Below are 26,701 nucleotides of genomic sequence, written 5' to 3'. Positions count from 1 at the left end.
CACATTTTGCAGAAAATGTAGGAAGTTTCTGGTACCTAGAAAACTCTCAAAGCTGTGTGGGTTTGGTGATTTTTCTAACCTGCTTGAGTTCACCATCTTTAAGTTGCTTGTTTTTTTTTTTTTTTTTTTTTTTCAGGGCCAGGGACTGACCCTGAAATGAAAGTTGATTTCAGCCAAAGAGTACACATTTGATTATGATGACTGCTAGCCCTCATGAAATGCAGACCGGATGGGGAGAGATCCTGGATTTACCTGGTTATGAACACCAGTCCGTACCAGGAAAGGTAACTCATCAAAGCAAGCCAGAACTCAGAGTCCCTGGGACCAGACAAGGAACTATTGTCTCATGAAACACGTCTAAATCACTCATAATAGAGAAGGCCAAAGAGTTTGGGAATTTACCCATTCCTGAAACTTCACCCCTTCCAATGTAGTTCAGCAAAACATAAGGGGGTATCTCTGGCAGGTGAAGAAAAAAAGTATTGGGGGTGTGGGGATGGGGACAATGATTATGAGAAAATTCAAGACAGAGGCAACCTGGGTACCTGATGTCTCATCAGTCTGCTCCACTTAGCAAACAATCTCCTATCTGGAAGCACCAGGGCTGCACTATCTAAATAGAAAATTGGATGGGTTATAGTCAAACAATAAGACAGAAGCAAAATGTACCAGTTCTGAAAGGGAAAAACTTCAAGCCATGTAAACAAAGGGGCCGACGATTTGAATTTACTAAGTATAGGCTCTATGCCTAAAAGTCTTTGATGGTAGATCTCAAAGACAGGGCATTCTGAATTCTGATTACAACTATACTCTGTCATAGTAAACAGACTAAGACTAGAATCTGGAGAGGAAAGAGAAGATCAGTGGATTGGTTAGCTTTTGCTGCATAGCAGACCACCCTAAAACCTCTGTAACTGTAAACATTTATCATTTCTCATGATTTCCCGAGATTCATGACTCTCTGGTAGGGGTAGGGGAGGGCTCTTCTGGTCAGGGATGGCTTGGCAGAGGCTGGGTGGTCTAAGATGGCCGCACATCTAGTGGTTGGCACAAAGTCAGCTGGGGCTATGGGGCTGATTTGATCACATGTCTCTCATAGCCCAATAGGCTAGCTCAGGCTCATTTATATGGCCTTGGTCACAAGGTTCTCAAGTGTGGCCAGAGAGGACCTAATGTGCATTCACTTTCCAAGCATTGCTTGGGTCACATGTCATGAAGGTAGTCCAGAGACAGTGTGGGAAGGCACTACCAAAGCCATGGACAGAGGAAGGAAGATCACGTGTGACCATTTGTACAATCGACCACAACTGTTTTCTCCCTTCCACTCATCCTGTTTCCTCTTGACAGAATCACCTCCTCCTTCCATTTACAATGACTGACCTGAATTACATTCACTACCAAAGAGGAACCTCTCCAACATGCATGCGGAACATCCAGAGATTTTGATGCTATTCATTAATAAGGTTCTCTCATGTGTTAGAGGCTGGATTAAATGTGATTGGTCAGCATGTTTCCCACACAGAAAGAGCACACCAGCTTTAGAGTTAAGTCACAAGCTCAACACTAAATTTACTTTCCATGGGGTAATTGCCTGAGCCACTGCTTTTGCAAGAAGAATCTTTCTGGAGCCTTTTGTTCTTTTGATTGAAACTTAATCAGCTTCTTGTTTGACAAAAATGACAGGCTGCGTGAAAGGGGAAACAGAGTTTGGGTTTTACCAATCCTAATTCCTATCAAACATCAGAAGAAAATAAGCACTTTCTACATAATGTGCTCCACTTTGTGTTGTAGACTCAAATTTATCACTTAAAGAGGTGGGGGGGGGCTGTTTACGCTTTAAGGGGGAAAAAAAGATGACACACAGTTAACTCCTTCTCTCTGAGGCTTTTCAAATAAAGTCTTTTTTTCTTTTTTTAAAGAGCAAGACTGTCCTGACTTTGCCTTTTGGCTTGGTGGAGTAGAAATACAAGGAAGTAAAAGTTCAGGAGAGCACTTCCAGGTGATGGGTCCTAAAATCTGTTTGCTTTCTGGAATAGAGGAGTCAAAGTTTATTGCCGGCCAAATCTCACCCAGACCATGAATTGTGACCCCAAGCCCTTGCACTGAATTTCAGAGAGCAAAAATTCCCAATTCTGTGACTAAGGACGGACTGGATTTGGAATTGGAAGACGTCCTCATCTTGGCCAGATACTCCATAGCTCTGTGATCTTGAACAGATTATACACATTCTCCGTGATTCTCTTTCTGCATCTACATTATTTCTCCACTTGAAAGCTGGTTGGTTGGGACGTTTAAATTAGAGAATGGCCTCTATGTACAAATCTGGAGCCCAAAACTTAGTAAGTGGCCTATCAAATATTAACTTTATACTATCTTCTTTCCTTCCTTTTCCCCTTCCATGTCGTTCTTATTTTTCCATTTTGGGAAAAATTCCAGCTAGCATTATTACCTTTTTTTTTTTTTTTCAACGTTTATTTATTTTGGGACAGAGAGAGACAGAGCATGAACGGGGGAGGGGCAGAGAGAGAGGGAGACACAGAATCGGAAACAGGCTCCAGGCTCTGAGCCATCAGCCCAAAGCCTGACGCGGGGCTCGAACTCACGGACCGCGAGATCGTGACCTGGCTGAAGTCGGACGCTTAACCGACTGCGCCACCCAGGCGCCCCGCATTATTACCTTTGAATGAAAATTGAGATGATGATGATGATGATGATGATGATGATGATAAATCAATAACAATAATAATAGAGCTACAGTGTGTCCCTGTGATAAAGAATATGGCAGATATTCAAATGAGAGGCAGTTTGGACCAGTTTCATGACTTCGCTAGTGACTGGTCATAGGTAGGCAGGTGGCTGTATCCCAGCCAATGAGACAGAGGAGAAGCCCACCTATCCATGACCCCATGACTACCAAGAGGCAGAGTCTGTGTTTGAGCCCCGGCAGTCCAATTTCAGACTCCATGTGCTTTTCTCCTCCCTAACGTATACTAATTCATTTATTCATTCACCGTTCAAAAATATGTTGTCTATGAATGCAACACACCATGGCGTTCACTAAAACAAAGCAAAGCTGGGAGGGCATCACAGAGGTGGTGGCAGTGAATTTTGTTCTGGGGTGGGAGACAGAGCTGGATGCAAGGTTTGGTCTCATCACTTACATGGATGTGATGCTCTGCATGTCAGTTGGACTCTATGAATTCAGCCTCCACTTTTTTGTAATGGGTGGTGGGGGCTGGCCTTCTGGTTTATCTCTCAAGTTTAACATGGGGACTAAAACCAAGCCACACGTGAAAACACCTGCACCAGAGCCTAGCAGGTGGTAGTGACTCCATGAATGTGTGAGAAGAAACTTCACAAAAGGGCAAGGCTGTTGTGCAGAGGGACATTTCTGGAAGATCTGGGGGTGGGGGTGGGGTGGGCGGGAAGTCAGAAAAATCAGGCTGAGGGGTGGAGGCAGGGAAAGGACTTGGGTATCCAAAGGAGGCAACCAGAAGTAAGCGCTCAGATGCAAAAGAGAGTGGCAAGCAGCTTCAAGAGGTACTTCCTGGCTTTTAGAAGCCCCAGAGCTGAACCTCACCTTGACACTGACGACTATGGTGCCATGGCCAAGTTGTTGAGTATCTATGAACCCCAGTTTTCTCACCTGTGTCACAGAGGTGAGAAGGTCTCCTTCCAAGAAGGTTAAAGGAGGTCATGGACGCAAGTACCATCTTGATGATACTCCGCATGTGACATGCTCAATTAACCGTGGCTAACATGTCTACTGGAAGCAAGGAACAAGACAAATGGGAAGTGAGCAGAGAGGCAATACGCTGTAGGACTTAAAAGCCTCCATCAGAGGCCCAGGGTAACATCCATTATCCAGCCTGCCCTTCTCATGGCTTCAGCCAACGCCTTTAGGCCTCCAAGTCAAGGATCAAACCATCAGCATCTCTGCCTCAGTATCTCTGCCTCTAATTTGACCGGATCTGTTTGATGCCTGGGATGCCCTTAAAAGAGTGCTTCCTTCCTATACACACAGGAAACCATGTTTTGCCAGCTTGAAGTAGAATCCCATCTCACGGGAGTCCAGCTCGGATTGAGAACTCAAAGCCATAGATGCTAAGGAAACATGGTGTTTGGAAAGTTCCATTAATATTTCTTCAGTGCTCATCAGAAAGTCCTATACCCAGGTTTGACTTCAAGGCAAATAGTTTCCGAATAAAGGCTGCCCCTGACACTCCCAAGCACAGCTGGTCACACCTGCCCCACCCCAGTCCACCCTCCATTCTGACACTTTCATGATGTAATGACTTTTGTTTATGACTCTGTGTCCCCAGCTAAAGGGAATTCTTAAAGGGCAGCTATGCTGTTTAATCCATCTACGGATTCCAAGCCCGGACAGAGTCTCCTCTTTGTAGACAACGCCTGAACAAATAAGTTACTGAATATAAACAACCAGCCTCCGAGCCCTACTTTTGGGAGATGCTCCGGGGGATAAGGGTGTCCAAGGATACAGGCCCCAGGGCTCAGACAGAAGGGAAAAATACATATGTTCAAGGAGGAGAGAGCCCAGGAGCTGGATGTCTCCACCAAATAAAAATGGGCAAAGTCATAAAGCTGCAGGCCAATATCAGAGGAAGAAATGATGGGTCTTTCTAAAGAGCTGGGCCCCACCCAGTGACCACAATCCATTGTTTCTTGCTCCTCTGGCTGCCCCACAAAGCAAGGGGATGCCAAGCCAGGAGTCCTGGGCCCAGCATGAACAGAGCAGACAGCACAGGGGTATGTAACACAGGAGGCCCATGGCCTCTCCTGTGTCTCGTGGGCGTGTCTGTCTGCAATCTTGTTGTGAGACAGAAGAGCAGGAGAGAGGAGGACACTGACACAGTAGAATCTGGGGATAGGATACAAATTAACACCAGACTCTTGGGCAAATGACGCTGAATTCTAAGTGGAAACTTTTCTCAATTACCAGAGTCAGAGTCCTTTTGGCTTCTAACGGAGACCTTGTGCCCTTAGGTGAGATGTCAGATCCCCAAATTTCTACTTCTCCTTAGATGAGGGGAAAGAGAGAGAACGGAGAGAAAGGAAGGGGAGGGAGAAGAGGACAGGAGGAGGGGGTGGGGAGGAAGGAGAGAAGGAAAGAAGAGGGAAGGAGTGAATTTCCACGAAGACCAGGAGAAAGGAAAGAAATCACAGCAGCTGAACCCTTCTCTCTTTCCTTTTTAATCTTAGTTTAGATGTTCCCCTGGTAAAATCATTACAAAGGCTGTTTATTTTTAAAATTGAAAGATTGGGAAGAGTCATAATGAGATATTATGTGTAAAAGTTGCACATAAATTTCCTCTTGTCATATTTTGGGCTTCGCTAACGTATCCCCTTGGCAGGATGGAGGGAAGCTGATCGCTTTAGTATAGATTGTGTGCGCCTCAGAAATATTGCCCTAGGAGAGAGCTCCTGGGTGGCTGACTTGGCTCCATGCTGATTTAGAAATTAGCTGGGCTTTTATTGGCCACACTAAATTGTTCTCTGGAAAAAAAATACATTTTTATTACAGAACAAGGGGCAGATGATTGAAACAAGCCTGCCTTCCCCGTGTTGAGCTGTGTTTTAGACTGTTAAGTATACGTTCTTCTCTGGGGTTCTTGCTGCTGTTTAATGGGGGCACGCAATATCCACCAGTAAAGAAATTACCTCATTTCCCTCCTGTCCCCAGGGAATTCCTTATCCCTTAATAATGTTCCGTTTGAGTTCTTCTGAGTGTGTGAGTGGGCACGTTGAGGAAAATGGAGGCTCTGTATAATACTCGTATTGCAAGGTTCCAGAGTAGGAGGTTACTGGGAAGGGCCCCTGGGTGGCTCAGTCCAGTTAAGTGTCTGACTCTTTTATCAGCTCAGGGCATGATCCCAGGGTCGTGGGATCCAGCCCTGCATCAGGCTCTGTGCTGACAGCATGGAGCCTGCTTGGGATTCTCTTTCTCTCTCTCTCTCTCTCTCCCTCCCTCCCTCCCTCCCTCCCTCCCTCTCTGTCCCTATGCACCTCCCCTCTCAAAATAGATAAATAAACTTTAAAAAAAAACCCAGGAAACTGGGAGTTGTTTTTACAGAAGGGGTTAGGGAGACTGAATCTGGCCACTAGCCATTTGGAGCTCCAGATCGGGAGCCATGGTAATACCACAAAGACACATAGCTACAATGTTCTACTGAAAGCAGCTGGTGGCCAAGGCCATGCGGTGGATTTGCATGTAGAGCTGAGCCAATCAACAGTGACTCTGGGAGCAAAGGACTCATTTGTAAGCCAATCAGAAGTGACTGTGGGAGCAAAGGAATCATTTGTAGACAAGATCCAAACCAACCTTTGTATGGTTCCTCTTTCTTGATGACCAGCCTGACTCCGCTCTGACTTCCGCCTCCGATTTGCCAGGGGACATCAGGTCCTTCCTCAAGTCGGGCAAGGCCCTGAAGCACTGTCGTACCCACCACCGCCCTCCCGTTCCACTGCCCTCCTGGTTTCGGCCCGAGCATCTTGTGCAGAATCCGCTCCAGCTCTGAGCCCCTTTACTCCTTCAGGGGAAAATACTATGTTTATAGGGATGGGAACTAGCTGTTTTCTGGAAACTTTCTAAAAATTAGTTTCATTTATTAAAACCTCAAAGCCAAAAATCATATCCAAAGTAAATTAGCAGAGTAATACAGAGTAATGAGGGTATTTGAGGGATGGATTTCTCAGCCAACTGAACCATTTTATTAACCCTTCAGATACAATTCCTGATTTATTTGAGGTAATTCGAAGATGTATGAGTGTACCTCTGCATGAATAAATGATAGGATGGGGCGTTAGGGTCTTGGACTTGAGCTTACGTCAGAACTGAATGTGACAGGTGGGCTCTCATTTTCCCGATTTGGGTCCTTGGGAAAACCACAGATCGTTTAGTAATCCTGTTTCCTCAACTATACAATGGAGATAATCACAGCCCTATCAGTGAGGGTTAAATGCATACACGTATATGTTATTATATACGTATCTATATTACACACACACACACATCATGCACGCACATCCTTGCACGCATATGCATTATATGTGCCACATGCACATGCATGTATCACATGTTTCCATGTATCACGTGCACATGTGTGTATCACGTGTACACGATGCATTGCATGTGCACGCATGTGTTATGTGGATGTGTTATGTGTGCATCTGTTGTGTGTGCATGTGTGTTTTGTGTGCACATGTATTGTGTGTGCACACGTGTGCTGTGTGTACCCCTATGTATTTTATACGTAAAATAGGTAAAATATACACAAACAGTAAGTACCATGCCTGGTACTTACCAGTAACAACTCATTAAACGTCAGCACTGTCCTTTACCCACCATCAGCGCCGCTTAGCTGAAAGGTAGATTTATTTTCCCCACAAGCTAAATTCTACAACAGAGCCAAGTCTCACAAGAAGTTAGTGGTTGAGCTAAGACAGAAAACATAACTTTTGATTGCTTATCCTCCTCCACTAAACTTCAGACCACACTGCCTCCTATTAAAATTAATTTCTGTTCCCTTCGGGTGGAGATTTAAATTTGTCATGCCTCCCTAAGCCACCGGACCCCAAGCCCCATCGCTGATTGTTCCTCAGGGAAGCCAGAACTGCTTGAGGTAATTAATCCACTACAGGCTCCCCTACCACGACTGGGAAGGAAACACCAAATTCTACTTGGTTTCTTTCTAATTAGTAACAGAGAGAGGGAGTGAGGGAGACAGACTAAGGACAGAAAGGGGCTGAGCTACACGGGGTGTGGTTCACATGTGTTCCCAATCATGACCACACAATGAAAATGTTTTCTTTCTGGGGCAATCAGGCAAAATCTTGGAAAAATGAACTCCCCCCCCCCCCGTATGTACAATAATAACAATATCCCAAATTTGAAACCTTTTTTTTTCCTTCAATCTTGGCAGTTTGTCTTCCAAAAGATTTGGACAACTTCCAAGCTCTGATGGCCTGTGCCTGACCCTTTCTCCAAGGACACAAGTATTTATTTATTTTATAATAATAAGCAAACATGTATATGATGCAAATTCATGTGTCAGGTTCTGTTCTAAGTGCTTTCCCTGTGTTGACAAAAATGCAATCTCCTTTAGCAGCCCAACAATGAGGCATGCTCCTATTTCCACTGAACAGATGAGGAAACTGAGGCACAGAGAGGTTTAGTTACGTGTCCAAAGTTGATCAGCTAGTACAGGGCAGAGGCAGTATTCACACCCAGACTGCCTGGGTTCCAAGCCTGCGCTCATCACCACTCATCATCCTTCTGCATGCAACCTCCATGGTGGACGGGGTAAGGCAGACCCAGAGGGGCAAGACCAGATGAAGAGTTGAAGAGGAGACACAAAAGTGAAAATGAGAACTCTCAGGAAAGGAGGCCACACCACCAGGCAACTGGGCATCGGTCCCTCTTTTGCACAGGGGCTCTGCCATTCTGGTTTTCTTCCTTTCCAGTTCATGAACAAGACAACTGTCACCAGTGCCCTTGTTCACTCTGCTTCCCTATGCTCTTCACTTTGATTGACATTCAGCCTCCATTCTCTTACACTCTTGACCTTGAATTCCATTTCTAGCCTGTGCTTCCCCCAGGTCCTGACCTCCATGTCTCCGACCCTGCCCAAGTACCCTGATCCTGGCTCCTAATTGCTCCCTTTGCTTAACTGCCTAGTTTAACGTCCAGACCCTGCATTGGCCCTTGGCTCTGATTAATTGCGGCCTGGGACTCAGCAGCAGGGGTCTGAATCCCTTCCCAGCCACTAGAGTAGCCAGGCTTGACCTCTGTTGGCTAAGCGATGAAGGATGCCACACCCACCTGTTGAACATGGCGGCTGCCGTGAAACATACTTGGTGAGTGGTGCATATGTCACAGACATGACTCTGCCAGCAGAAAGACCCTCAGGGGCTGGCTTCCATCTGCTAAAAGGCAAACATGGATGGATGGGTAGATGGATGCAGGGTCTCTGACCTCCCCTGATTCCTTCCAGGATTAGAATTCTTGGATAGTGGTGTTCAGGGGCCTGGGGATACCACTGTTCCAGGAACAGCTGGCAGGGCTTGCACTGTTGGAGCAATTGATGGCTTTTAGGGGCAGAGATTAAGTTTAGGCCAGAAAGAGAGGTACAGGTCTAGGATACACAGCAGTGATTCAAAGATAATGGGGCTGAGCTGACTGAAGAAAAGGAAAAGAAGTACTTAATCTGTGAGGGATATTGATGGGAGAGATATTCCAGCATGCAGTTCCCAAGAAATGCACACAGTTCAACTCAGAGGCCTGAACTTTCCCGTAAGATCGGGAGGTATCGAGAGACATATTAATCTCTCAGGCCAGCAGGGATCAGGGGCCTTGCTCCCTGGATTCTCCAGGCAAATACTCGGGTGTAAGCTCATCAGAAGTGATGTGAAGAGAGCACAGAGGGAGAGAAGGCATGCAGATTATATAGATTCTTATATATGCTGATTTCCTGCAGCATGTGATCAGCTGCTTTGGAAATATTCACTGGCTTCTTAGACAGGGCTTCTAAAAATCATGTACTTCTATACATCTGTCTATATGCTAAATCACTTAATGAAACACCAGCCCACTTAGCTTTACAACTAGCCTAGAAGGTTATGGTTATTATAATCATTATCCAATGTTACAAATGAGGGAATTGAAGTACAAAGAGTCAAGTGACCTATCTGAGATCAGTGGCATCACCAACACTTAAACCTGGTCTGGGCCCCTGAGCATTGTGCTGTACTGCCATCCTGATAGCCAGGACAGTCATGGCCGTCCATGCCTCCAAGCCCTAGTCCCCTTAAATGGAAGCTTCTATATGAGCAGCTCTGCCCCAATGAGACAGTGATCGACAACCGGCCCACCAAAGGCAACCACACGCTCTCTCCTGGAATTCAGAAGTGATTCATGGACTGGACCAATAATGGGGGATATACAGTTAGGGCAAAAGTTGACAACCAGGTTATACACAGCCACATACACCCCCAAATTCCTGGAGAAGGGGGAGCTGTGAACCTTCCCCCAAAAGTGAAAGGACGGGCACATGCCAAAGGCATCTTCCTGCACCCAAGAGATAAAAAGGAGTAGCTTCCTTCCTTGATTCCTGAGAGCCCTGTGGTCTGCCTGAAGTTTGCTTCCTGATCATAAATGGTCATGTAACTGATCATGTAACCAATACTGACTCATTAAAATAATCCTCGACTAAGAGATGAGCTACTCTACAAACGAAGATTGTACCCAAACTGGTATGACCAAATGAGATTAATGGTAATAATTTCTTGAAGTGTTTTATCATGTGGCAAAACTTTGCTAACACTGTCATCTCACCTAATCCTCCTGATAATCCTGTAAATTGCTATTAATACTTTTAAAGAAGACGACTTTGGGACTTACAGAGGTTAAGGAATTCATTCGTTCATACCACAAGTATTTGGGTGTCGCTATGTGCCAGTCCCCTTTCTGGGACTTAGAGTAGAGCAGCAAATGAAATAAAGATTGCTTTGCCCTCATGGAGATTATGTTCTAGAGGGGAAATAAAAAAAAAAAAAAAAAAAAAAAAGAACTCTAACAAGTAAGTTAACTTAGGATATTAGCTGTTGAGAAGTACTACGGACTTGGAATTACCTGGAGAGTCAGGGTGGAGGTGGGTTCTGGGTTGTAATTTTAAGTAGAGGGATCAGGGGATACTTCGTTGATATGGCAATATCTGACCAGAGGCTTAAAGGAGGTGAAGGAAAGGACCACGTGGATATCTGGGCGAAAAGCATTCCAGGCAGTGGAAACAGCAAATGCAAAGGCCCTGAGGCAGGATCAGCGGCTCCATCCAGTGGGTGGAATTAGTGACAAGGAGAGGAAGGAAGCCAGAGAAGTAATAGGGCCAGATCACATGACCTTGCAGCTGTCATAAGGACTTTTTTATTTATTTATTTATTTATTTATTTATTTATTTATTTAATTTATTTATTTCTAGATAGAGAGAGAGAGAGAACGAGTGGGGTAGAGATAGAGAGAGGGAGACAAAGAAAATACCAATCAGGCTCCATGCTGTCAGCACAGAGCCCAATGCAGGGCTCCAACTCATGAACCGTGAGATCATGACCTGAGCCAAAGTCAGACGCTTAACCGGCTGAGGCACCCAGGTTCCCCAGGGACTTTTTATTCTGCGTGAAATGATGACCTATCAGAGAGTTTTGATCACGTGAGAGACTTCATTGGACTTATTTCTCAAAAAGACTACTCTGGCCACTGTTGTAGGGGTCAAGATCCTAACCTGTAAGGTCATACAAGTGGCAAAACCAGAATTCAAGCATATTTTACCCCTAAGCACTACACTCTATTTCCTCTTTAATTATCAAGGTTCTAAAGCAATAAAAAGCTGTTTCAAATTATTTTCCCCTTGCTATGGTGTAGTGCCTTTCCGCCTTTGCTCTGATGGGAGAAGCCTCTGCAGACCTCTTATCTTATTGAGCTGCCATCAGAATAGCAGTTAGTTTTGATGATATAAAGACTCTTACTATTTGCCTGGCACTGCACTGAGTTTATAAACTACACTCTCACTTGACCCCCACATCAAAGCCAAGAGGAAATGGTACAGTTCCGATCCTTCTGTGCAGATGAGGATCTGAACCTCAGAGAGTTTCTTTTCTCACCCTGGCTCCCAGGGAACTCTCCCACATAAAGATTTCCCCATACTACCTGCCTTGGGATAGGAATGGCCTTTCAAGCAATTTCTCGCTGAGAAGTCTGAAAGCTCCGTAAAACGAGAAACTAAGTGGTAGGCTTCTCTTTATTAATCTGTTCCCGGGACAGTACCCCCCACATAGAAAAAGTCTATGATTTATTTTGGACGATCGCCTGATGTTAACAACAACTTTTAGCCTAGTTAAAATAGATCTTAGAAACACCGAGTATTTCCTTAGAAGGTAATTTTAATTCCATTATAAGCCACAAAGGAGTGTGTTCAGTATGGCGTCCTTGGATGCCATGGGCTCATGAAATTTCAGGTGGGTAATGAATTTACATTTGCTGACCCACTGAGTCATAGTAAGGGGCCATTCTGCCATGTGGCACACTCTGTCACTCCCTTCAGTAAGTTACGTACCCAACCTGGGTCTCATTTCCCTCCCTTGTGAAATGGAAAATGCCACTGAGGTTGCTGTGATCATTAAATAATCGAATGCATACAAAGCCCTTACACACTGCCTGGCTGATAAAAGGTGCTCAAGAAATGTGACCTTTTATTCTAGTATGAGCTTAGGATTCCTTTTCTTCTGCTAGGGATGCTTGGGTAGATCTGGGCCTGACTGAACTGAAATCTGTTGAGACAGATACTCTGGGCCTCTTGAAAGATGTGCTATGAGGACAGCGGTAGGCTGGGAAATGTTTAACAGCTGGCTCTTTAGCACAAAACAAGAACAACGACTGCAGCATTTGCCGATGTCAATGGTGTCAATACCCCCAGCATGGCTGATCTCAAGTTACCGAGGTGGTACCACGGAACGTGGAACCGGGAAGATAACACGCATGGGCATGGCTGGCTCTTACCGATCTGGTTCCCGTTGTACTGTGGCAACTCGCCCACCATGCCGGTTCTTTCTCTTGCCAGTTCAGAACGTACAGGCAGCCCAAGAGAGGCAGGCTCAGCCCTTCTTTGCTCTTCAGAGAGACTCATCTGTATTGCCCGTGCGGACAAGGTGACTTTTATTTTATTTTTTTTTTATTTTATTTTTTTTATTTATTTTTTTTTTTTTAATTTTTTTTTCAACGTTTATTCATTTTTGGGACAGAGAGAGACAGAGCATGAACGGGGGAGGGGCAGAGAGAGAGGGAGACACAGAATCAGAAACAGGCTCCAGGCTCTGAGCCATCAGCCCAGAGCCTGACGCGGGGCTCGAACTCACGGACCGCGAGATCGTGACCTGGCTGAAGCCGGACGCTTAACCGACTGCGCCACCCAGGCGCCCCAAGGTGACTTTTATTTTAATAAGCACGTATAGGCTAATTCCAGTCTAAACGAGTTAAGGTGTATCATGTGCTTAATCAGTAGATGTGATTTTTATCGCTGCTTTATGGATGGAGAAACTGAGAGCCGGAGAGATTAAGAACTTTCTTAGGGTCACACGGCCAGCAGATGGCAAAGCCCAAATTCAAATTAAGTGGCCTGGCTCGGAGTCTGTTCTCATATCTTCTCTGCTGGCCCAGGCACAGGACTGGTCGGTCTGATCCTGATCACTGCCCAGAGAGGAAGTCCAGAGAATCCCATCGGTCACTCTCGAGCCTCTCTGCTGCGCTGGGACCAGCCTATAAGGCTTGTTGCTAAGCTTCCTGCTTCTGTAAACCCATTCTATTCGGAGCTGATGGCAAGCAGTGAGCGCTGATGGGCGCCTAGAAAGTGCCTCACTCACTTCTCCTTCTGGGGCCAGCAACCTAAGTGCTCCGTGACAAAGAGGCCCAGGAGCCTGGGACAGAGGCTTTTTGAAATACTGCTTCTGCGTCTCCCATGGGAGGTGCGATTCCAAAGTCTTCCTGAACTCGCCTTTCACAGGCCTGAGCCGAAACCCCCGCTACTTCTGGAAGTGCGCTTCCAAAGGTTGTCTGGCAGCCGGAGTAGAACAGCTGCTCAGCAATGCAGTGATCCAGCAGCCCCAGAGGAGGAGGGGACGGCGGGGCCTGCTGCCCTGTGCCAAGCCCAGCACCCACCAGCTGCCTCCCTCCGGCTTCCATCGGAGCAGAAACAGCATTAACTCCAACAGCACCAGCCGGCCCAGCCGCAGGGCAGGAGCTGGGTTTCCCGGAGGCCACGGTGCCCGGAAACACATAGTTAGTGACTTCAATTCATCCGCACCCTTTTCTCTCCAGAGTTATTTTCTATTGTTCTGCCTTCCCAAGAAGGCACGGGTCTCGAAGTCGCTCTGCTGAGCATTCTTCTCTCATTTCATTCCTGTACTAGTCCTGCTTCCCTCTCGGCTGGCAGGCCACAGCCACTCACTCTCTTTACACTATAGAGAAAACATACATTATGGCAAGTTAAGTGGATCCTAACATTCAGAGGAATCTATAACGATGAGAAAGCCCCTCATTATGTCATTTTGCTCCCTTTGCAGTCCTTGGCATTCTTGGATGCCGCAAAGCATGAGCAAAAACACAGCAAGATGCCCACTCCCTGGTAGGCAGAGAAGGGAATGCCTCACTGCAGATTATGATCCTACACCAAAAAGATGGAATGGAGACTTCTGGATTCCCACCCCTAGGACTCAACCCCGTGTAAGCCATCTGGGGTGGGGCCTGGATCCCCAAGGACAAGAAGCTCTTAAGCCAAGCATAAAACAAAACAACACACAGACGCAGACGTGAATAAATAAAGCAGACACATCCACATATGGGAAGGCTCCCTGTCCCACTCCCAGGAGGCAGACTCCCCGAGGCCTCGCAGATGTCAGAGCAGAATCTACTTGCGGGTTCCAAGTCGTGCAAACCCAGCGCCTAATGTTACTCTAGAAAAAATGGAGTGGAAAGACTGGAACACTTTTTATTTGAAAAAGAGAAGATGCACCCCCCCACACACACACACACCCCAACACAATTGTGGTCCCCTCATCATTTCACTGAGATTTGCCTCCAGTGGGGCTTCGTATTACTCCTCCGGCCATTGGTGAGTTGACAATTTTGCATGGCCTCAACGGAGAGGACACAGGACTGGCTTGGGACCCTGTCCATAAAGAGAAGGGACGTGGGACTGAATTACGGGGGGCAGGGTCGGGAGGGAGGTGTTGGGGAGAGGGAAGGAAAGACAAACAGAAAATCAGAGACTGAGCTCTCTTCACAGAATTGTTACTTCTTTTGCGGAAGCCATGTGAACGTAATCTTGGTGAACACACATTCGTGAACATAAGCAATGGTGAACTCAAATAATGGTCAGCTTAGTTTTCCAAAATCTGTTGCTACCCTTAATGTCAAAAAAGAAGGTTGATTCAGTGTTAAAGAGGAATTATTTTAAAAATAGAAAACTACATAATCACTGTCCTAGCATAATGATTGGGTATCTGTGTTTTCCATTGAGTTACATAGGTGAAGATATTTTAAATGATAAAACTTTTAATTATCATTTTTATAATTATATAAAGTTATAATTTTATCATTATAATTTTTATAATTAAAAATAAAAATTTGTGGAGCACCTGGGTGGCTCAGTCCATTAAGCATCTGACTTGGGCTCAGGTCATGATCTCGCTGCTCGTGAGTTCGAGTTCCTCAGAGAGCTCTGTGCTGACGGCTCAGAGCCTGGAGCCTGCTTCAGAGTCTGTGTCTCCCTCTCTCTGTGCCGTCCCCCGCTTGCTTGCGCACGCTTTCTCTCTCTCAAAAATAAATAAACATTAAAAAAAATTTTAAATAAATAAATAAATAATATTTGTGTTCTGTTTTTTATTACCTTTTTCTTTCATTCAACTTCAGAGTTGACATTTTTCATGTTTACCAAAGACTTCTGAGTGACCATTTTTTAATCAATACATACAAGGAGTGGAAATTCCGACACCGATTTAACCATTCTCTTATTGTCAAATTTTTAGGTTGCGTCTAGCACGCACATGTTCCTTGTGAATCCAAGCATTGGTTGTGGTGGATTATCTCCTCAGGATAAATTCCACTAAGAATGACTGAATAAAGGAACGCTAATATTTTGTGGCTTCTGTTACATATTGTCAGGTTGTTTTCCAGAAACACTTACATTTATTTTCAAAACAACATCACCCTAAGAATGGGTCAACCTCACAAAAATGTTGCCAGCTCTGGAAATTGCTGATTTTAAAAAAAGTCTGAAACATTTAAAATCATCTCCTGCCCTCTCCCTTTATGACACCCTATATAATAATCATAAGGACAATTGGAGGGGGGCGGAAAAACACATCTCATTCTACAAATTCCAAAGAATCCCAACCAGGATGCTTTCTGGACCAATCTGGACCAGACGCTTGGAGGTGAAGAACATCTTCCCTGCCCGAGTGGCAGGTGTTGCTGTTGGTTAAACACGATGCCGGTGTTGTTGAATGGGAGGTAGGCAGTTCTGAAGAACTCTACTAACCCCCCCTGGTCAGAAGGAGCAAGGTTTGGTGCTCTACATATGGACATCTTTCCTCCCCCCAAATAAACAGAGAAACATTCCTCTAGCTGCTCAGGCTGAGTCTGGCAAGATAGTGATGTTTCGGTTTCAAGGACTCCTCTCCAGGATACCCTATGTACATATCACCTTTAGTGCTATTATTAACGTCCTACTACATTAATATCATAACATGAATAGCAGGTTATTAATAACATAGCACCATTAATGCTGCTAATAAAAATAGCTCGTATGTATCGCATGTTCACTCTATGCTGAGCACTCTGATATCAGATCTTGTCTGGGACCAACAACACTATCCACTCACTTGACAGGTTCTGGAACAGAAGCATGTCAGCCTTAAAAGACTTGCCCAGGGCCACACAACTCATTTGTAGACACGAAGCCAGGCCACCTGAGTACAGAGCCTTTGTTCTTCTCAACTGTACTGCAGATCGCCTTCTTTCAGGAAACTTTTTCACATTTCTTCCATTTTACCCTCCCTTCCCTACAAATCTTTGTTGGCCAACATACTACCGGCAGTGGGCGGGGGTGGGGCTGGCAAGGACATCTTATAAGTGTCCTTCCCCTTTATTAGTGAACCACGAATTTAGCACTGACCCTGGACATCTCAGATCTGCCCCCCAGCAAAATGAGGCTCCATCCACCTGGACTCTCCTTCACTCTCTGGTAAGTTTTGCCTCTTTTATGTGAAGTTATTTGACATGGGAGCCAAAATGTAAAGCTTTCACTCTCTTCCAGAAAAGTCACCAGATCCGTCTGCAAAAGAAAAACTCCTAGTGGCCCACTTGGCTGTACCCGATTTCTTCCCAAGGACATGCTCATGAGACGTCCTCCTGAGACACTCACAGCCGACACCATCACTGAATAGTTGCCGAGGCCAGAGGTCCAGCCCAAATTGCACACTTTTGCCGATGCCGCCTATGAGTACATAGTTCCCGTGACAGCATCGTCATTATGGCAAACGTTTTCTCTGACTCTCCCTGGATCCCCTGGCCAGAAGAGTGTGAGAAACAACGTTGTATGTTCAGAAAATGTTGAAAACATTGATCAAACTAAGGTAAGTAGTGAATAAAGCCATCATAACTTACTTTAAATAAAAAAAAAATATGGGAAACATCAAATACGTCAAATGTCCTACATTTTTAGTTTGTTCACTTTCCAAATGAATGAAAATTTAGGAATTTATAACATCAGGGTTACAAATTAAAAGCTTATGGAAAACCGAAATTTACCCCCCTGACTGCTTATCTCAATCAAATTTACATGGAAATAACATTATACTGTAAAAGATTTTTTGTTTTTCAACGGACTAAGTAATACTCTGGTTGAATTCCTTTTACCGGTATTTTTCAACACAGGGTCAGAGCATCAGAAAAGCCTTGGTTAAATGCCAATCACCGGCTTTATTCAAGGTCTCCTGAAACAGAATTTCTGGAATGAGGGCACAGGAATTACAGATTTTAAATGTCCCTTGGTTACTCTTACTCATCCTGAAGTTTGAGAACTGGTGCTCTAGCATATCTGCCTCACAGAGCCAGGCTCTGATGAACCAGATATAGACTAAAGCTCTGGAAACAAAAGCTGGCCTGGCATAGATTGCCCTCCTAAACACCAGGCAGAGTTCTGCCCCACTCTGGGTCTCCCTACCTTCCTCACTTCCCATAGAATTCACTTAAGTTAAGAGACTACTGAATAGATGAAGTAGGACACAAGAGACTTGAGTGTCCAAACAGATCCCTGAATGAAGATTGTATGAATGATCTAGAAAAACCCACGATCTCCTCCTTTCGGAATGAAAATGAAGGGATGATGAGCATTTAGCCACTGATGCCCTAGGGAACCCACTGCTCAGAGGGGGACCCAGAGGGCGGAGGAGAGATCAGATAGAATTTTAAAACCTTGGCTGACTCTCTGGTAAAGGTGACAAGTACCTTCTGATTTTTGGAATTACGCTTCCACATAGAGAAGTAGTGTTAGACTTGAAATAAAACTTTTATGAGTCCTCCTTAATCTCAAATATTCTAGAATACAACCCCCTTCTATTAGGTCATAGGCACTGATTATTTATTTAAAAACTATCATCAGAGATCTCTGAGCTCTTTGATTTGCGTAGCCTGTGTGTTTGAGGCATGCTAGGGAACACAATTACTATAATTTTGACTCCTTAATACGGGCAATCCTGCCCACCTTGCATGCATGTAGCTTCCAATCCCATTGGAAGCATGTGAGACAACCAAACTCAATAGCACCTGTAATTAATTACTCACTCATTCTTGTATTCATTCATTTGGGATTTGCCAATTTTTTGTGGAGAACTTGCTACATGCAACATAGATACTCCTCTAGTTGCTGGGGAAAACAGTGGTAAACCTACCAATATAGTCCCAGTTGGCACAGAGCTTATAGTCTAATGGGGACAGTTGATAAGTAAACGGGCAACTTTGACAAGGAAGGAGCTCTAGGACAGGATTACATGGTCTCCATGGGAGGAAGCCAACCACAAGAACAAAGACCAGAAAAACTGGAGGTGGGGGTGTCAGCAACCATCCAGGTGAGAGAGGGGAACCACTGAGGGGTGTTCTGATCATTTTTCTTTCTAAGTAGTGGAGGTTAGGACAAGCCTAATCACTCGCTTCTGTTAATGGATTCTGACCAATGAATCAATGCACAGAAGGCCACATGTGAACCAAAATACATTATGAGCTAGCAAAGCTGGGCCTCCTCTCTCTTTCCAGTTTGAACTTATCTACTCAATTCCAGGACAGTGTCATATCCCGTCCAGGCAGCAATAGCAAAGCACCATATAGATTGGGTGGCTCGCTAATAACGGAAATTTACTTCTTGCAGTTCTGGAGGCTGCAAATTCAAGATTGAGGCGCCAGCACATCGAGCTCTGGTGAGGGCCTGCTTCTGGGCCTACACTGCCAACGTCTTGTATCCTCACATGGCGGAGAAGAGAGAGGGGAAGCAGGCTCTCTCGTGACTCATATAAAGACATCAGTCCCATTCGTGAGGGCTTCACTACGCCTCAGTACCTCATCTACTTGTAAATATCTCCCAAAGGCCCCACCTCCTAATTTGCCACTTTGGGGCATAGGGGTTCAATACATAAATTTGGGGAAGATACAAACATTCAGTCCACGACAGGCAGGAGGTAGAAATTAAGATTCTTCTAAAGATTCACTGCCAACTTTCCAAGGTCAGGCAGCATTGTGACCATAATTTTTCGTGTTCCCCTATCTCGTGCCCTTAGGATGTGGTTTCCTAGAAGACTATGGGCTTGGTTTTGTGTTAATCTTTGACCAATAGAAAATGCTGGAAATGGGGCACCTGGGTGGCTCAGTCGGTTAAGCATCCAGCTCTTGATTTCAGCTTGGGTCATGATCTCACGGTTCATGAGTTCAAGCCCTACATGGGGCTCTGTGCTGACAGTGTGGAGCCTGCTTGGGATTCTTTCTCTCCCTCTCTTTGTCTCCTCCCCTCCCCACACTTGTGCACTCTTGTGCTCTCTGACGCTCTCTCTCTCTCAACGTAAATAAACTTAAAAAAAGAAAATGCCATGACAGTATGCTATATCTGAGCCGAATCCTCGAGAGGTCGGACACTCTTCTTCCACATGCTCTCAAAAACGCTACCACTTTGTGAAGAAGCCTGGACTATGCTGCTGGAGGAGGAGTAAGCCTGAGAAAAGTCCAGCTGCCCTATCCAAAGCCCTTCTGGACCAACTGCAGCTAGCTGAACTCCCCAACGCATGTAACAGTGCAGCCACGATGAGCACAGCTGCCTACCTGACACATAGCTGACCACTGATATGTCAAGTGAGCACAGAGGAAACCAGAACGACCTGCTGACCCAGAGACTGGTGAATGGTAATGCTAGTTTTAAGCCACTGAGTTTCTGGGTAGTTTGTTACGCTGCAATATCTCACTGATACACTCCCTGAGGCTTAAGTGACCCAAGAGACAGAGATCGGGCAGAGAGGGACAGATAGTGCCACTTTTATTGTTGTGACTTTGTAGTTTATTACTACAGCCCGGTTCACATCAGGTTCTCTCTATTTTAATCAACCATCAAAGGGAGGTAAAGGCGCTGCAAATATTCCCTCTTACACTTGTTGAGTCAGGATCTGAGGTAAAGCCTGGAGGAAGAACTTTCTCTGAGTACCAAGGTCCCTCCCCGTGCCCTCTAATCTTCTCTATGGGCTACTCACATAAGTCACTCTTTGGAGAATATAAGAAAGTTGCCTGATGGCTATGCATTGGCTAGGACTGAAACAAAAATACAGAAAGAATCACAAAGCAAAGCCAACTTCTAGACTTTTCATTTTATTTCTTTTTTCTCCCCTAAAACCATACCCGTGCTGAAGTGTAACAAAATATATATATAAACAAGCTGTCAGGCTTCTGACACAGCCGATGCCTAGAGTCAAATGTTTCTGCTAAACTTTTGATGGAGCCCCGGGGAGGATAGAAAGAGTCCCAAACTGGGAGGGATTGGCAGCTGGGCTGGGAACGCAACCTGACCCTCCCTTCCCACTTCACAAAGAAGGTTTTGTTGGGATCATGGGGCATGGTGAGTGACCCCCCTAGAGCCACGGGGATAAGCTGCGTTCTGAGGGAACATCTGGGCTGCCAGCTCAAGCCAAGCTGAAACCCTATCCTGGCCAGGGTTGCTCCAATGAATCAGGTGTAGGTGTATTTTTCCAGGATGTTCAAAACCACATCTTACCCTGAGAAACAGGGTTTTGTCCATAGACGCTTTATTCCTAAGGGTAAATGATCCCCCTAAGTTCCCATGAAGCGTATGTTTACCAAGGCTTCATGCCCAAAGAATCAGCCTCTAAGACTGCAAATATGGCCTCCACATAGCCTTCTTCAAAGCCTCTTGGCAATCCTCGCCAATACAATCTCTATCCTGATCGGCAGACTCACCCCATGCCATTACCACCTTGACTTTATAATACAGTCTCAAAAGATTGATCACACTGAGCTGACAGACTGCATTTTTAAATTGCTCCTTTGTCATCTTCCAAGGAAATTCCCCAAACTTTGTCAGATTCTTCACTTCTTATCCTGCCTTCCTATTGTGCTATTGCCAATGGTAACACTCCTACTTTCAATACCCTTGATACGTACCATGAACTCTGGGGATATGCTGATGTTAGATTACAAACAGTAAGATTTGCATTTAAAGAGTTCTTGGGGGACCTGGCTGGCTCAGTTGGTTAAGCGGCTCAGATCATGATCTCATGGTTCGAGAGATCGAGCCCCACGTCAGGCTCTGTGGACAGCACAGAGCCCGCTTGGGATTCTCTCTCTCTGCCCCTCGCCCTTTGCCCCTCTTGAAATAAACAAATAAACTTAAAAAAAAAAAGAATTCTTAATATTCAAATTCCACACGGATCAGTTTAACTTAATATGATTAACAAATTAGAATCTTAAATACCATTTCTGTATCTTATGGCACCCTAATAAGGTTGATAGAAAGATTTCCTATTATATTGAGGCAGGGAGTCAGGGATAGTCACAGATAAATTTGGGACTATATCCCAAGGTCTTGATGTGAATCCTTAACAGTGGGGCACTGGTGTTTAGGGGATGGTCACGCAAGAGGACAAGGGCCAGGAACGGACCAGAGCAAGAAACAGGCTGAGGAGGAGAAGATCATACAGAACAGGGGCCCGCACTCATCCGCAAAGATGGAACACCAGGCCACATGCAGACCAGAGACAAGCTAAGTAAGCACAGCCTCTTGCACATTATAATAACTGATGTAAACTTGTTTAGGAACTGTAATTTATGGGAAACGCTTACCTACATAAAACTAAGTTTTGCAAAACGGGATGACGGAGGTCAGATGATAGCAGTTTGGAGCATGCAGAGTCCATCTGGCAGCAAAATCAGATGTTCCAGGAGTATGCATATCTGAGTGAGTCTATTAGCACCACAGTTCTCTTGTAACCCACCGGATTACATAGTTGCTATTCGCCTCCTCATCATCCAGTTCGCTCTCATTACCTACAGTGTCTTGATTTTACTTTGGGGAATTAGCCTCTTTTCCATTCTCACCTTTGTCATTAGATAGGGATGGGCCCCATCCTCAACTGTAGATATGGGCCTAGATTGGCTTACATCATTAAGTTCTTTTTTCTTTATCACTGATTGGCTCAGTGATGGACATATAACCAAATCATGGCCAAGGAGATGAAATTCATGGGGATATTTTGTGAGACTTCTGACATAAAGTCATGTACTCTTTCTACAAACTTTTTTTTTTTTTTTTAAATAAACTGAGTGCCTGGTCATTGAGACACTGATAGAGAGAAAACATGCTTCCTCCCCTCAATATGCACCCGGTGAAGGAGATAGTACTGTGAATAATTGGAATAATTAGCCTTGCTTCAAAGATACTGATGCATTGAAATGGAAGCAGAGTGGGGAGAACCATCCTTAGTGTCTGTGTTTGAAGAAGACAGGAGAGTAGATGGGCACCCCTTCACTTACAGATGGCACAATCATCTCCAAAAGGATGGTGGGAGCCTCAGGGTTTTCTGACGTCCCACTGGCTCCTGCCACCTCTTCATTGGATCTTCTGATGTGTTGGGGAGTCTGAGTCTCTCCCTTGAGAAACAGTTGTCTCTGATTAGACTGAATTAATTTACTCCCCAGACCTTGATTTGCTAATATGATAATGTCTCGGGACTTAAGTGAGAAATCTTCTCATTATCTGGCCAAATAATGTCTGTCCAAGGGAGGAACACCAGGGAGGGTATCTTAACATCAAATGCAGGATTACCAAACAGAGATAACTGTAAGGGATAAAAAGAAAAATGGGGTAAAAATATGGGACACCCGGATGGCTCAGTCACTTAAGCATCTGACTATTGATTTTCGGTTCAGGTCATGATCTCACGGTTCATAGGTTTAAGCCCCGCATTGGGCTCTGCACGAACAGTGCAGAGCCTGCTTGGAATTCTCACTCTCCCTCTCTGCCTGCCCCTCCCTGCTCATGCTCTCTCTCTCTCAAAATAAATAAACATGACACCTTTATTTTTAATATGGAAATCTCACATACCAGAAATCTGGGAAGTTTACTGAGTGGACTTTTTTTTTTTTTTTAACCTTTATTTATTATTGAGAGAGCATGAGCAGGGGAGGGGCAGAGAGAGAAGGAGACACAGAATCCGAAGCAGGCTCCAGGCTCCGAGCTGTCAGCACAGAGCCTGACGCGGGGCTCAAACTCATGAATCGTGAGATCATGACCTGAGCCGAAGCCGGACGCTTAACCGACTGAGCCACCCAGGCGCCCTTTTTTTTTTTTTTTTTTTTTTTACTGAGTGGACTTTAATCTTCAAAGAATATTACTACAATGGCAATAAGATACAACACAAGTCAGAAGTGGTAATATTAACAGTTTTGAATGCACAGATATTGGATATTAGAACTCGGACCACACACACACACACACACACACACACACAAGTAGATATTGGAACCTAACAATGTTAGAGTTAATTAAACCTTCCATGGATTCTCTTGTATCCAGCAAGCCGTTATGGAATGTCTACTGATTGCCATGAACGGGGAACAGATTCTTGAACTGGCACCCATAAACTGAGCTGGAATGCAGACCACTGAAGTTTAGTTTTTAATGGAAAACTAAAGCTCAGGCCAAGGTATTTACACTAAAGTGTACGTTTCCAAGGAACCTTTGCTATAGATTTGACTCAGGCACCAAGTACAAATTTTCAGTAATTTTCTGTTATCACTCATTGATAACAAAATAGCTCTTATATGAGCACACTCAGTGAGTACTGGAAAACGTTCCTGGCTATAGAGGGGCCTGGGTATTCTCTCAATTTTACATATAACACATTTGATATGACATAGTACATATGTACATAATGTAAACGTAAGCTCTTTTTCCATGAGCTTACGATTAAAACTCAGTTTGTAAAAACAGCAATATCTAAAGTAGCATCCTGGGTAGGTTAGTTACCAGGTAAGTTATTTAAACATTCTAAGCCTTTATTTCTTTACCTCTAAGATGGAGAAAGACCTAAATTTCAGTTTTTAAATGATGAACTAAAGCACTTCATATATAAATATAAATATAAATATAAATATAAATATAAATATAAATAGTACCATGCTTGGCACAGAGTAGGGGCTCAATGAGAATTGAGTGAGCAAACAGATGAATAAATGAATGATAGAAACAAGACAGAAATGATGTAGGATTGGATTTATTTCTTAATTCTTTTTGGGAAACTATTTGTCACCATGGAAAAATGGAAGGTTCATTACAGCCATGAACAGAGGTCTCAAAATTCATGGTATATCCTTAATTCTGGGCAATTTATCCTGTCTAATAAAAGTTATACATTAGAATTATCACAAAATGTGATTTAAATTGTGTGTCATAGTACCCTTTTTCATACTAATGAATTTTCAGGGTATAGTATCTGTATGCATATAGCTTATTTACATATTTAGATATATTTCCTACATATAATCAGAATTTGAATTACTGTGTCAGTTTTTAGCTGAATAGTTTATAGTGAAATCGCATCTCGATAAGTTTGCCTTTTTTTTTTTTTTTTAATCTATGAGAGGGCCAATTTGCTTACATCCGCTTTAAATTATTTCTTAGGCCAAAGGGTAGATCTTTGTCTCAACGTAAGTTTTTTAATAGTTTACATAAAATACACTAAGACTATTTATTAGGGCTTATGAAACTGTTGTACTAATTTGTAACCATACTTCAAATAACTTTTATAGAACTTGAATTCAATTATTAAACAGGGAATATATGATATTAGCAGAAAAATTTTAAAGCAGTAGGCCCCAACGTACCAATCAGCTCCTTATTGTCTATGGATCTTTAACATCGACTTTTTTTTAAGTTTTATTTTATTTTATTTATTTTGAGAGAGAGGGGGCGAGCAGGGGAGGGGCAGAGAGAGAATTCCAAGCAGGCTCTGCACTGTCAGCACAGAGCCTGACTTGGGACTCGAACTCATGAACCGTGAGATCATGACCTGGGCAGAAACCAAGAGTCGGATGCTTAACCAACTGAGCCACCCAGGCGCCCCTTTAATATCTACTTTTATGTTAATCTTCAAGCAAAGAGGCAAAGGAGAAAGGAGATAGAAGATATCAATGGTTCTTCACAATTCTACAAAGTGCTCTTAGGTCATCCTTTAAATCAATAAACCATAGGTTTTGTTCATCACAGGGCCTTTCATCCTTAGGGGCCTTTTAACAGTGCTCTCAGTTCCACAAAATCTCTTATTCTTAAAATCTTGTGCTTTTCTCCATCTACCCCTACCTCAGAGGAAGACAACCAGTCTCCGCTTTCCCTCTTCTGGAAACAGGGCCCAAGATAACAATCAAACTGACTTGTGCAATTGTCTTTCTTAAAGAAGTGGAATCATTTTTCCTCTAATGTAGTGGGCAGCACTTCTCTCATAGAAGAGGTTGTCCTCGTGAACATATCTTCAAGAGCCAGCTTGGAGTGGATGAGAGAGAGTGCAGCAGAATGATTGCAGATATAGCCCAAACTTCCCCTCCCTGTGTCCTCTCCCTTTGCCGTGGGGCTTTGAGGCTCCTCCCACCAAGAGGTGGAGTCTACCTGTCCTCCATTAAATCTGAACTGGTCTTACCATTCACTCTGGCTACTAGGATGTGGTGTAAGTGATACTCTACCAGTCCTGAGGCTAGGCCTCAAGAGATTGTACACATTCGTTCTCATGCTCTTGAAATCCTGCTCCGCGGTACGAATGAGCCCAGACTAGCGTTCTGGAAGATGTTAGACCCATGACCCCAAACCCTTCCTTTCCATAGCCACCCTTGAGTCAGTCATGCAGTTGAGGCCACACTAAATCAAGCAACCCCTCGGCGACCAACCGCTGACTACGACGCGTGAACAAAGCCAGCCAAGATCAGTGGAGCCTAGCCTAGATCTCTAGAACCACCTGGCTGATAAAGACTAGTGAGCAATGTTTATTTTTAAGTCCTTGAATTTTGGTGTGGTTTCTTATTCAGCACTAGCTGACAGATCTATCCACAAGCAGGAAGATCAGCAAACGTCAGGATACAAAAGCGTCCTTTGGGAAGCTGTGGGAAGCTGTCCTGCAGAGTCGAGAGGGAAATAACTGTTATTTCTACCACTGAGAGTGAGCTCCAAGAACAGGTGGTGTGAAGAAAGGCGGGGAGGGGTGCAAAGAGGAGGAGGTCCAGCAAAATGGAGAGCATATGTGACCGTATGGGTGAGGGCCTGGGACACTCCATGGTGACAGCGTGACCAGGGTATTTAAGAACAGGGAGTTTGCATGCTGCCAGGAAGTGAGCTTCTAATCCGTCTTGATGTCTACACTTTCAAAGTGATGTATGTAACTCATTAATGCAGTGTAGGAGTCGGTAGAGGCCCTGTTGTGGTTGTTTGGGAAAACCAGCAGGGGTTGAGCGTTTCTATCCGATAAAGCGATGGGATATAAAGATTGCATGCTTGGAGGTCAGAGCCAGGGATGCTGAGCCAGCCGTAGGAAAATAGACTCT

At 44.4% G+C, this 26,701-nt stretch overlaps 1 long non-coding RNA gene across 1 annotated transcript in view; it reads right to left on the bottom strand.

Annotated features, from left to right (window-relative positions):
- The window catches only part of LOC123580212, a 101,666-nt gene that overhangs the window by 71,629 nt on the left and 3,336 nt on the right, over nucleotides 1-26,701 (bottom strand). The window contains exon 2 of the long non-coding RNA XR_006703182.1: nucleotides 22,646-22,762. This is a non-coding gene — a long non-coding RNA (uncharacterized LOC123580212). The remainder of the gene's footprint in view (nucleotides 1-22,645; nucleotides 22,763-26,701) is intronic.

The sequence above is a fragment of the Leopardus geoffroyi genome, chromosome A3 (genome assembly GCF_018350155.1).
Source record: "Leopardus geoffroyi isolate Oge1 chromosome A3, O.geoffroyi_Oge1_pat1.0, whole genome shotgun sequence".
NCBI classification, from domain to species: Eukaryota; Metazoa; Chordata; class Mammalia; order Carnivora; family Felidae; genus Leopardus; species Leopardus geoffroyi.
This window is presented reverse-complemented; position numbering and strand designations above follow the sequence as displayed.